General features: G+C 41.2%; 1 long non-coding RNA gene across 1 annotated transcript in view; it reads right to left on the bottom strand.

Moving 5' to 3' along the window:
• The window catches only part of LOC136991613 (uncharacterized), a 44,580-nt gene that overhangs the window by 24,764 nt on the left and 6,199 nt on the right, over positions 1–13,617 (bottom strand). Inside the window, exon 2 of the long non-coding RNA XR_010883849.1 lies at positions 8,971–9,064. This is a non-coding gene — a long non-coding RNA (uncharacterized lncRNA). The remainder of the gene's footprint in view (positions 1–8,970; positions 9,065–13,617) is intronic.

The raw sequence follows: 13,617 nt of genomic DNA, 5'->3' as shown, positions 1-13,617 counted from the left end.
CTTGAGGGATACAGCTACACAATCTCAGGATTGCAGCAAAGACGGGAAGAGCTGTTAAGCATGAACAAAACTATTCTGTTATTATTATTAATCAGTCAAGTCAAATGTCAAGAAACATCCTCTCTTGCACCCATCCTTCTCAGATATCTCATAATCGTGCTAATCTGAAATCAAGATTTTTCAAAACTGCTAAGCATAAAAGTAGTTTAAGTGAGTTAAGTAGTTTAACAGACCCATTTTCATATACATTTTCTTAAGTCCTGTTCTTGAAACTAATAAGAACTTACTTGACAGGCTTGAAATCTCACTGAAGTTGGTAAGCATGGGATGATATTTGGAGTGTCAGCAGATACTTTGGCTGTAAAAGCTGTTCTGAACTGTTTCTATCATCTTCCACCAAATTCAGTGGCTCCAGACACTGAAACAATCCTTCAGCCTGTAGGATTATTATTGAGTGTCACTGTGACCACTACATATTCTTACTTTATGGATTAACTTCACGTGGCATCAACAGCCGCAACATTTCTTCCGAATATTAAAGACTGATCTTAAAATCAAGTTTACTCCCCCACCCCTTTTCATTTCTTCCCTCAGTCTATGACCATTAGGTTGGTCCCATACCTATCTTTATTAAATTTGGTTTTTTCAATAGGAAATAAACTATTAAGCCTTTTAAGACTTCTGTTAACATATTCAATCAACATTAAAAACAAGTATTTCAAACTTGAAGCTCAGTTTTCATTCTTTATCCACTGTTTGGCTCTGTCTGTGCTGTCCAAATAGCATAGGGTAATCTGTTAGTTCCATTTCTTATTTTCACACATTCAGACGGAGGTTTGAGTTGACTTGTACCATTTCAAAGACTTACTACAAGCAAACGACATTTTATGCCCTTTTAAATTATTTTCATAGAGGATGAAACCTATTGCAGCAAAGTCGAAAAGCCAGAAAAAGACTGTCACTGAGCCGAATTCCAGCCAATTCTTCTTAATTTGATTTGCATGTTTTAACTTGTAGATTTAACAAGTGAAGAAAACAACTATAACACATCAATCTCCTTGCAGCTTAAGTAGCCTGATATTCTAAGCCTCGGGTGCAAACTAGCTTAAAAAATGTAAGCAGTCTCTGAAAACTGCTATAAAGGTTTAAATAGAAGCTATATTCCACTCAAATATTAGTATGTTCATGGTTGGTCTGGTTTTTTTAAACTCTGGGAACTGACTTTTACCACCGATACCGATTTGCAATGGGAAGGGACCACAAATTACATTGTATTTGCAGCAAAAAGTCCACTTCTTAGATAACTCGCAGTCAGAAAGCCTAGCCAACCCGCAACAAATTTGCACAAAGGTCAGGCTGCTTAGCAACTATCACCATCAAGCTCCACAAAGCAAAACACTGTCTGCGAGCAGGTCGCCAGTGTTAAGGATACTCCGTAACTTGCCACTAGATAACATATGCTATAAAAAAAATCTTCAGTTTAAAGAAAAATTAAAGGTGTAAGTACTTTACAAGCAGTAGATTTTGAGAAGAAAAAGTACTAGAACTTAGGCGTGCAAGATACGGAAGTTGAAGGTTATACTTCAGATCACGGGACACGTGAACACCATTAAGTTAATTCTTCGTTATCTTTCTCTCAAGTACAATAAATTATCGTGGATTTTGTCAGATCAGCAACCAGACTAAAAAAAAGGCTTCTCTCATTTTCAGCTGAGGAGTGCAAGTTGGCCAAGGACCATTCCTAGTGGTGCTGTGCACTTCTACGTCTCACTTCAAGAGGCTATGGCTCCTGTTAAAATTAATTTTCACTTACACTATGGGTGCACAGTTCAAGAGGTAATCCTGATTTGCTACGGCTGTGTTAGCCATAACAAAGGTACAAGTAAATAGGTGTGACCCACACTGGGGAGAGGAAAAACAAATCCTCTTTAAAAAAAATTAACACAGCCTCACAGTTACATTTTATCCCATTTTGTTTTGCTTAAGAAAGTTCTTTCTTAAACACATTGACACACAAACCGGTAGCACAGAGTTTTGTTAACATTTTTGCCTACAACAAGAATTTGTGGATGGTTTCTGCCCCACATTTTCACTTTTACTCAGGCCACAGCATTTGCGTTGCAGCACCTACACTTCCTTGCAAGCATGAGTTTAAGTGCAGCAACCACCTTCTCTCCTGGCAGAACTCCTACTTCTTAATTTCGTACAAGAGCAGTATTTTATATGGCAAGCATTCGCCTCCTTGTGCAATGTAATGCTTCACCCCATCGAACGAGGGGCTCGTGAGGAGCACGGTAACAGAGCCTTGCGTGTTAGCTGCTTGCTCCTGACATCCTCCGGACCGTCTCTCTGCTTTGCCTGTCCCGACTCGTCTCTGGTTTAAAATCTCTCTAGGACAGATAAACAAATGTCTTTCAAACTTCTAAGCAAGAACAGGATCTCTAGGTACCCCAGGAACTCAGAAGTTTTTATACATACAGTTTTTATATCAGAAGAGATTTTTCAATGAGATGTAGACCACTCTGGTATCTGAAGGAATAAGTAAGGCAGTATGCTCCATAATCTAGGTTTAATATAACAATAAACTCTTCTAATCATAGACTTCAAAGGCAATGGTTTGCTGAGAAATCTATTCAGCCACTTAAATGACTGTCAGTTTTAAAAGGTAAGGCTTAAAAGTATTTTCCCCCTCGTAAGTTAAGACTTTAGCAGGCTGATCAATAAAGAGCAGCAACACTTACTTGGGGGAATACAACAGAGACCATCGTCATATCACAGAACGATGCCATGCTTGAAGCGAAAGCTGCACGCACACATGCAACGGAGCTGCCCAAGCAAAGCTAGCGACACAGGAAAGTCTCACAGCGCTGTTCCTGCAAACGTTTTGCAACCAGTTTCCTGTAAGCTGTTTTGCACCCGCAAAATACCCCCACGGATGAGGAGGGAGGCGGACAGGCTTCCCCTTCTTCTGGATGTCAGCTATCAGTCTTGGGAATACAAACACGCTCCCTCCCTCCCTCCCCCCCCCACAACTTCCTGGAACATTTCTGCATTATGAAACATTGCACGGATCCGTTCCCTGTAAGACGAAGCTGAACTAACATCTAACCCATAAATTTCATTCTCGATCAAAGCTTTAGATATTCATAATGAACCTGTACCGACACAGCAAGCGATTCCCCTTTAGCACACGGAGGTAAATACACAGCCAACTATTGCCTAAGATCAGGCAGCTCTTCAAGCCGTTCTTACCTAACATCAGGCAGGATCCTGGTGTCTTTTCAAGAAAAGCTGTTTATTTTCTCCTCAATATACATATCAGTAGTTGGCTTTCACTGTTTTCTTGGGTCAAAGAGTTCTACAGATTAAATCCGTATATAGTATTGCCATCACACATCTTCTCATTTTCTCATTTCCCACATTCTTTGCTAAGATGCAGTACATGTGCCCTGCTACGCACGCCTGCTATCACTTAGTATTTTTAAAAGCATAGCATTCCCCGTTATTCCTAATGGTCAGGTTTTCCAGTCCATATTTATATACACATAAGAGTACATGTATAATAACGTTAGCATTTCCTCTCTAGGCACCTTTAATTTCTGCACGCTGTTCTAGAAGACACGAGAGCTGATGAATTGTACAAAAGTAGTCATACACTATAAACCAGACAAACGGCATCATGATATTTTCAACTTTTGCTAACCCTTCCTTTAATTGCAGTTTTTGCCTACCATTCCATATATATATATATCAAATATTTTATTGAACTGCACAAGAGAGATGTGCGCTTCTACCTCTCACAAACAGATAATTTATTTGTAATGTGCTAATGCAAGTTTCTCACTGTTTAATGTACAATTTCATCAGCCAACACACTACCTGTATTTATAGTTTTTTGCAAAAATTAAGAAATCAATTTATGTGCAAGTTTTATCATCTCACTGTCCAGGCAGTCCCTGTGCAGTCGGCTATACCCAGATTAGTGTTTGACATCTTTATCAAGAGCGCGAGATCGGTAATACTGCACACAGCACAAGCCGACAAGCTGTAACTTATTTTCAGCTTTTAGCCAGCTTTAAAGAAGGTTTTCAAGTCCATTCTGAAGCTTCGTCAAATGAAGCCCTGCTTCACCTGGGCTCTGAGCAGGCCAGAAATTGTGCAACTGCTAGTGCCGCACCGAGCACGAGCTTATCCCGCCTCGCAGCAGGGCTCGCCGCTGCCGCCTCGACATCGTGGCGACACGATCACAAGACTTCTGGTTAACCGAGAGCAGGCAGAGGGAGCTTGCGTGGGCTTGCACAAGCTCCACATACTGATTTTTAGTAATTGAGCAAAAAAAAAAAGGTGAAAACAGAATCTAGTACGATCATATTTAGTTCTAAATAGAATTTCTGAGCCGGTCAAAAGTTCTCTGTGCTGCACCCGTTATCTAGCATATATCTAGGCATTTTATAAGTTTCCCAGGTAGATAAGAATACAAAGTATGTCCTCAATAGATACATTTTAATTCCCAGGACCACAGCAGTAGTGTTTTATACTTAGTAAACCCTTGCAATCCTTCTACTATATATGTATTTTTTTAATTAGAAGTTGCATATTTCTGTTAGCATTCATCCACTCCACTCCTGACCCTCCAAAATGCGTGAAGTAATGTCGCTTGGTCTTTGAGACTCTCTGCTAATTATTTTCCAGTACCATTTTTTGTTTTTCAATTGCTGAATCTTTAACAACATTCGATCTTGGTCCCAATCTGCATTTCTTCTTCAAAAGGATTCTTCAGCTTTCCAAGGGAAAAAAACTTTAATCCAAAGACAAACTATGGAAGGATTTCACTGGGTTATCTATTTCCACCCAAACGCTGCTTGAAGTCTGTCATTCCTGCAATTTTTTTCCCTACTTACTGCATAAATAAGATTTTTTTTTTTTTACTGTTCTGTCCTCCTAAATTCTGTGGGCATTGGTTTCATTCTCTCAACGGCCTTTAACTTCACTTAGTTAAACCTTAGAAATCACCAAGCGCAGACGTAGCAAGGCTGCAGAAACCCTCAAGCCTGAGTAAGATGCCAGCACATCCCTGCTCATTTTTTCAGAATTTTGTAGCAAACAATCAAATCGAGTTTTCAGTGTCTCAGCTTCATGAGCAAAAAAAAAACCAAGTTACCTGTGTGGATATACAAAAGCAAACTGGTGTAGACCCAGGAACAAAATATCTTAAATCATATTTGATTTTTGTGATATTAATGAAGATACTCAATTATGGAAATATCTACTACTAAGCACCAATTATACAGACATTACAATAGCTGAAAAAGAAACCTGTAGCCTGGTTTAATGCACTTGCTCACTTCCATTAGTGGCACTTGTTCCCTTGAAGAGTTTTTACCCTGTGTCAGTCTTTGGAATCTCTCTGCTCTGCAACACAAACCGTAGAGCACTTACAAACCACAGATTTTGACAAAAGTACACAGAATTCAGAGCTCCTTTCATATTTAAGCATATCCTCTTAATAAAAAAGTTCAAAGGTAGTTTACTGGGCAGATTTATCAACTGCTTTATTTTACTGGTATTACTCTCATTCATAGGCCTGAGCTAGACGGAAATCTAACTGATTCATGACAGTTTATCAGTTACGCACCATTAGAGCTGTGCCTGCAGTCCGTAATAAAATCTCTGGAATAAAATTCCCTTTCCTGAAGTCAAAAACAATCAGTATTTTAGTTTTTTTAAACGTGTCTTGTTTGGGAGATTTAAAATGACAGCGCAAGCAAATGGATAATAAAAATATTGGTACAAATTTAATAGCCTGCAGTAAGTACAGCCTGTTCACAGATTTTTCAAAACTCATAAGCATTCCAATTTCTTATGTAGGACTTATCTATTCGTTTCAATCAAAATGAGTTCACACCCTCTTCCAAGCCCTAACCACCAAGTAATCATGTTATGAGTAATCTGCAGCACACAGTTAATCCTGTGTTGATAAAGAAACTTTGACCATGACCTTTGCAACAGAGAAAACAGACAACTGCATGAAGCAAAAGAAAGCAGACAAGGCAGGCTAATGATACCATTCATTTACACCGAATCCCTGAAAGTTCCCATACCCCTGAAAGGGGAGAAGGGGAGATTTTGATTTAAAAGGAGCATTTGGGGAAGTCCGAGAGAAACAAAATTCAAGGCTCTGCAGTAAATAATTTTTGTGAAAGCCTCTAAAGAAACGCTGACCACTTCCGGGCAGTATAATTTCTATTTTAACACAAGAAATCACCACTCAACAGCCCCCCGTTGTCCCAAGGTTAGCAGCACTGCCTACCCGGTCTGGAGGTTATCCTATAGATTTTTTAATTGATCTACTGTACATGATTGGATTACAGAAACCTGCACAGCACTAACAAGGACTGCTCAGTAAAACAACTGGCTGCGTATCCGTCTCTCAGGAAAGGTCATTCCTTGGATGCAAGATTTTTGAAGTCGTATAAAACCAGACTTCTTTCTTGAGACCAGGCATTTCACAGGCATTTATTAGGCCTCAAGTCACTGGAGAAACGAGCAAATATTATATTCAGGTTGTAGGTGCAGGGGAAGCTGAGGCCGAGCAGCTGTCACCTAGATTTTCAAGACTTTTTAAAATTTTGAATGCGCAGTTTGACACAGCTGGTTTCAATGGCAATTATGTCAACGGAATTCTCCATCTCCAAAAGTCAGGTTCCCAAAATTTCAAGTCAGATACCTGTGAAAGTACGAAATATATAATGATAGTGGACCTTTCTGGTTTTACATGCATTCATTCCCCAAGGTCACATGGGAAATCAGAGGCAGAGGTGGGTGTATCGGTAACAAACTCCACGTACTACTTCTCCTTAACTGAGAGACAACTGAGAGCAGCAGCTCCGATATTTGTCATTTTAACTGATCCGACTGGGAGAGAGTTTTTGCAGATGGATAAACACATAATGAAGAATCCCTTCGCCTTCGAGGACCACCTTGCAGAGACAGGACAAATACACGGTAACTCTGTGACCCAGGCAAATTGGCACGTTAAACTATTGATTTAAATCTACCCATCTCCCAAACTTGGCTTCCACCACAGAGGATGGCAGAGGGAAAACATGCATTTTTCCAAAACTCGCAAGTTGTTTTTCCTGAACGTCACTCCCTGCCAGGGAGGGGCTGGGTCACGACAAGTGGGGATGGGACCGATCAGGTTTCTAGTTCTAAAATTCTTTCCCCCAGTTCCTAAACTGACCCTGGCATATTAGGCAAAGTTACTGACCACAGATTTGGAAACATGCAAACTAAAGCATAAATTAAAAAAAAAGACTAAAAAAATTAAAACCAATCTTTTCCTTGAGCTGGTATTTCAGATTCTTCTGACTTAGCTGCAGAAGCCAAGACAATTCAACGTCCTCCTGTCTCAAGGGTGTTACACTGCAGACAGACGAATCTTTAGGGCAGTTAAAGGGCCTCCACTTTTCTCTCTTCTATTAATCAGCCCATATAAATTTACTACGTTGGCTGCTTAGGTTAGCAATGGGCAGTTGTGAAAATGCAAATGAAGCGTTCTCCAGTCCGGTGCGGTGCTTTCTCACCCTGGGCTCACCATCCTGCCTGGGAAGTCACTCCAACTGCCAGCCGATTCCTCCCTTGCCAGGGGGTCTGATTTGCATTATGAATTCTCTCATGGCTCAAGTATGAACATTTTTTAAACGTATACTAGTGAGTATAAACCATACAACATTTCATTAGCTCTAGAGAAACGATGAATAGAATATTCTTAATGCAGCTGACCAGCGGGGCCTTTGAGGATTTCCTTTTCCTGCCATTTTTAGCAGTTTTAAAGGCTCGAGTTAACACAGGTAGGTACTCAGGAGCTAAATACCGCGTGTTTCTGGAGGCGGCAGATATCAGAACAAACAAAACCACCCCGCGACACGCAGCCTGCTTGCTTTTGAGCAACTCCTTAAAGCTTTAATCCCACTCACACTAAAAGAAGTCTTTCAGTTGAAGTCAGTAGAAACTACACACTGCACTTTATCATCCGTTTGCTTTTCCATTTAATACTACCGGGAGGTTGAGAAGTTTAGATTATAAGAGATCAGATAAAGAATACTTTTACTTACCACTGATGTACAGTGCAGTTTTACATGACAAAACTACCATATGTCACATTTAAACAAAGCTCTTAGTGTATTTAACTGAATTTCTCTCACTTCTGTCATCCCTTAAGACCACTTCCCTGTCTTCTTCCAAAAAACAGATCATAATTGTACTTGTCCAGTATTATTTTTTGCCTTTTCTTGCAGCCCTGTTTTATTTTTTAATGCATATGTTCTTCCATGTCCTCCCCTTGCAAACAAGGGATATATACATTAACTAGTCACAACCCTACCTCTATCAATCGTTACAGGCCTTTTCACATCCCACTCTAAAATGTTTAGCAAATTATGCCAGCTGCTACATGAACAGGCCACTTTTCCAAGTATTTTTGATTCATGTAATGCTCCACTATCAAGCTACTCCTATAGCTACAGCTCTCCAGTGTGTTTTCCTTTTCCTTCTTACACACTGAATACAAGACCATTATGAGAAAATAACTGTGCTAAAGATTTATTTCATTCCAAAACGACAAACTCTGCCCCGCTCAAATTATCCTGCACATTTAAATCTTTTCAGACCCATCATACCACATGAAAAGAAATTAAACAGTTCACAGACCCATTAATTGCTAACACATTTTTTAGGGTAGGAGGCAAATGCTCACTTCAAAATGCAGTAAGCACTAGGTTTTCAAAGCATCTTCGCAGCATGGTGAAGATCAGCCTTATTTTGTAGCTGATGGTAACTAAATTGCAGAAGGAACATGTTTTTTTGTTTTGTTTTTAAATGAAAGCCCTCTAGCAAAGCCTACGTTTCTCAGTAGTTAGCCTCATATATAATTTATGAAGCCCGACCTTCCTAATTCAAAAATCTTACCTGGCATCTCCTTTTGAAAGGTTGGTGTTTACAGGGTGAAGAATAACCTTGTTTGCATCCACATCCACCACACATTTTGTATGCAGATCGAGCTCTATAAAGAAATGAGAAAGTGTCAAGTGCTGCTCCTAAAGGGCGAGGATTATACACACCATTACTTCCTCCAGACACCAAATTTATTCATGCAGTCTGACAGCCACCCATCAGCTACAGAATAGAAACAGGACCATTGCCAAGCTCCGCTCCTAGAGGCGCTCTGCTGCGATGGATTTTGTCCAGCTTTAAAGCAGGCTCTCTTTTCAAAGCAAGAAAGAGCGCTTAGGCCTTACCGAAGGACAATCAACGTGTACAAGGCAGTAGGAAACTTCTTCTGGGGAAGGAACCGTTAGGCATGGTACTACTTTGACAGCTCTTCTTGGTGCTGGCTCAATGCCTCGCACACTCAGAGGGAAAGCTGCCCCTTTTCCCGGCACGTTTTCCTGGCCCCTAGTGTGATGCTCAGTGAAATTCAAGTCCCATCAAACACAATTTAGGTGCAAGTGTGTGGAAAAGGGCTTATCCTTTCCCGCAGCCTCCAAGTCAGCCGGAAAGCCCAGCTCTTCCAAGTTACACTCAGGAACGGGATACGTAGCATGAGTAATAAGAGCATTTGGAATATATGAGAATTCTCAGCAGCAGAGGCGGGGAAAAGAAAATAAAAGCTTCAGATAATACTGACAACCATCCAAGTTATCCACCCAATGCCAAATCGAGTCAGATATTCAAACAAAAAGAAAAAGCAAGCAGCCATTCCCAACCGAAGTTACTGCCTACAGACACAGGGGTCTGGACCCGAGCAGCCCTTGCCAGTCCCAAGCTCTTACACCCTGATGCTGAATCGGGAAAGTGCACGTGAACGCCGATACCTACATACATGAGACGCTAATCACACCCAGCGGGGCGCTCGGCAAAGCTGTCACATGGTAGGACGATGAGGAGCTACACAGAATAACCTCCACACGGTGTTCGGCACCTCAACTGAATCACCAAAATATGCCCAGGCCTAATCATATTAATCGTAATCCTCGTCCTCCTTCAACTCTGATCTTTCCGTCTTTGTCACCTCTGCTCGCTCCTTCACCTTGTGGCGCCTTACAAACTCAGACTGCAGGTCTTTCAGGCAAAGCCCACAGACCCTCATTTACTGCGTGGCACCTTACAGGCTTTTTTTTAAAAACAAAACCAAAAACATAATAAGAGGAAGTTTCTCTCTCTGGCATTTTTTGTAAGAAATTGTATAGGTCATTCACTATTTTAAACACAACAAAGAAAGCCAAAGCTCAAGATTACCGCTCACAGCAAGCAGTCACATGAAACTGAAATCCTTCTGAACAAAACTAGTCCTCTGTTATTAAAGCGTGCTTTTGTAGAAGGAACGGACAGACAAGTTTCAGAGGCTGGTGTTTATTTTCATTTCTCTCCACACCCTGAAAACCAATTTACCTATCATTAATATGCAACGCATGCTTGCTTAGATGAAATTATATTCTTCGTACTTCCCAGATCCGACAAGCCACTTTATCTTGGCCAGGCTGGTTAGTGATTAACATCCTGGATTGCAGTGACCTGCTTTTCCTCAACTACTGAAGAAGGGTTTTATACTCTACCTCCCTTATGCAAAGCCTAAGGAGGTTCACCCTGTTTACAAGCAGTAAGCAGTAGGGTCTCTGCCACGTTTTTGAGTCAATCCTCCACCTTCAGCTTTTGAGAGAGAACACTGATTGCACGCTTTGCATCCACGACTGCGCACTAAACTCAAGGCCTTGCTAGTAATCATTAAATCTCTCCTTGTGCCATACCTGTAAGAAAGCACACAGACAGGATAAAAGAGTTCCTTAAAGTCTCACGTCCTCACAAGAAAAGAAGAAAGATTCCTCGAGCCATTTTATCACGTACAACACACCCTGTCTGCTGACTGCCATCACAAAGATAACGTTAAAATCCTTTGGGTAGGAACCCTGTATACAGGGGACGCAGTTTCAGAAGACGCGATGTATTTGGACACTTCAGCGAGCTAAATCAGCCTGGTGAAAGGTCTGAAGAGCATCAAAGACAGCGCAAAGGAGAGAGCAGACCTGCATGTCTAGGAACGGGGGAGGAGAGAGGAGGCAGAAGAGCGAGGCCTTCTCCTGGCAGAGGTGAACTGCTACCTCCACTCACTGCGTCTCATGAAAGAGGCCACAAGAAACGGTTACACTCAGTCTCTCAGCTGTGGTGTGCATCTAGAAGGCATTAGTGCTACGTATCCCAGTTACCTTGGAAAGAAAATTTACATGGCAGCTCCCATTTTATCCTAAAAATAGTTCAAATTCCGTTTTAACAGCACATCATATGCTTTCTACAAATTTTGGCTCCATCACAAAACACGTTCTTTGGCTGACTTCCGTTTTCTTTAATGCTTCAGGTAGGGTTTAGAGATGAATCCTATATTAGCCACAACTGAAAATCCTATCACCATAATTTCCACCTCGTTAAGTTTTTAATGGCATTAAAGCAGGTTAGCCTCATAGGCAAATTATCCTCCTGCTCTTTTGGATATAGTCACACACGTACTCCACCCTTACTGAAACCAGTGAAAGCATCTCCTAGGGAAGCAGCGCACTCGCTGCCCCTGAACAACAAACAAAACCGCGATGCATCAAGATAAGAGGATGAGCCTGCGTATCCCCAAAATGCCAATTAGTTCATCCTGCAGTAGAGGCTTGTTTGTCAAGGTTTGGTATTATTATTTCTGTCACACTACACACATACATAAGGGTTTTTTTTCCAGAGAGCATCAAATTTAGGAGAAGTGAAAAGATGACAGAAGTGACTGACATAGTTAAACTAAGGAGATTTATCACAAATCTTGTAGCTCTATTTTTTCATTATATCAACAAGATTTAAAATCTCTCCTATTATTATTGCTAACCTGCTTCTACTTTCAATGATTACGAAGCAAAAGCACAATCAACTATTCATCTGCTTCATCAAATCAGGAAACTAATCAGCTAATTGCTTTTGGAAAAATTAAAACTCGAGCTCCCATCATCTCAAGAAACATTTATTGCAGAGAACGAAAGCCTCCTTCAGAGCTTCAGAGCAAGAGAACCGGGATGTCCATAATAAACAGGTAGCGTGTATCTTAGTCATTTTTCCATATTTATATTTCATAGCTGTGGAAGCCCAGCAAAGCTGGGTTGACTGAGAATAATTGTTAGGTCCTACGCGTCCAAGCTACTCACGGACAATCTCCAGGCTGACTTTTTATTTTACTTGTCAAACTGGAAGCTGGGGAACGAAGGAGGCCACCCTGCTTCCCATGTCTTTTGATTGCTCAACTCCTCACAAAAGAAGACTTTTTCTGAGACAACAAAAATTGGAATTCAAGTGGCGCAGATCTTAGCTGAAACCATACTCATGTGCAGACCCCAAAGGACTAAGCCTTTGATAAACTTTACAGGCATTGTGCAAAATCCAAACAAACAAAAATAAAACACATTACCCATACACACTTTGGGGTTTTTGCGCTAACCTAAGAAGCTCAACGAGTTTCAAACGAGGTGGCAAAAGCCAGCGGAGAGAGGCAAGCCGGGAGCAGCGCCCCACCGCACACGAAGGCGGACGCAGCAGGCTAGCGAAGCGCTGGTGCATTCCCAGCGACAGGCAGCAGGTCACATTCCCTGCCTAACAGCAGTCAGGCACCTGGTAAACATAAACCCAGCAGAGCAGATTTTCCACAACAGCGTTGGGAAACGCTAGCCGAGGTAAAACTTTAAGTACTAAACAGCTCTGGGGCAGAAACAATCAGTATATTTGAATCCCGGTGGAAGGCGAGAGAAGTGACAAAAATGTTGGACAACTTCAGCTTTAGAAAACCTCCACCTTTATCTACGGATCCATCTTCATAGATCAGCTGCATATGACGACAGCGACGGTGGGAACACCCAACTCTCTCCCGTACGGGTACGCAATCAAGAACAGAGGCATCGACGGCCTAACAAAAATACCTGAATTGCCATGCAGGGATCTTGGAGGTTTTTCGAACACTATCATGAAAAGTCATCGCACCTTTAACGCTACTATATTTCAGAACCAAACAATCTGATACAGTTGATAGGCTTTACACAGCAGTTTGAAGTAATCTTTAAATGAAAGATAAGCTCGTCTACAATTAAACGGTTAGTCAGGTCCGCGGCATCATAACAGCCTTTAGACCAACAGCCAGGGTAACTGAAATATTTGTTGTAATGTCTTTAACCTTCCACATGTTCCCCTTTATACGTTCTACCTTTTCACATTTTATAAGATGAATTAAGGGAAAACACTTCCCATTTCATCCAGAGCCTTTATTTCCACCTAATTTTTTCCCCTTGGGTTTCAATTCAAGCTCTTCTTTCTCAGGGTTGACAGTTCTTCAGCCCTTTCAAATACTATTTGAGCACAAATCCCACTGAAATAAAGATGCGAACCTGGTGTTATCACCCAGCTCAAACAAAATTTGTGACGAATTTCTCCTGATCCCAGCACCAGGTTAGGGCAGCTGCACTGACACCTAAGGTACTCTTGGAGAAGAGCACATTAGGTTAGATGGACTGTTAGCGAGAACCAGTACGGCTGTTCTCAGTT

This window comes from Apteryx mantelli, chromosome 3, assembly GCF_036417845.1.
Source record: "Apteryx mantelli isolate bAptMan1 chromosome 3, bAptMan1.hap1, whole genome shotgun sequence".
Lineage (NCBI taxonomy): Eukaryota > Metazoa > Chordata > Aves > Apterygiformes > Apterygidae > Apteryx > Apteryx mantelli.
The sequence above is the reverse complement of the archived record's forward strand: the minus strand, read 5'-3'. Positions and strand labels throughout refer to the sequence as shown.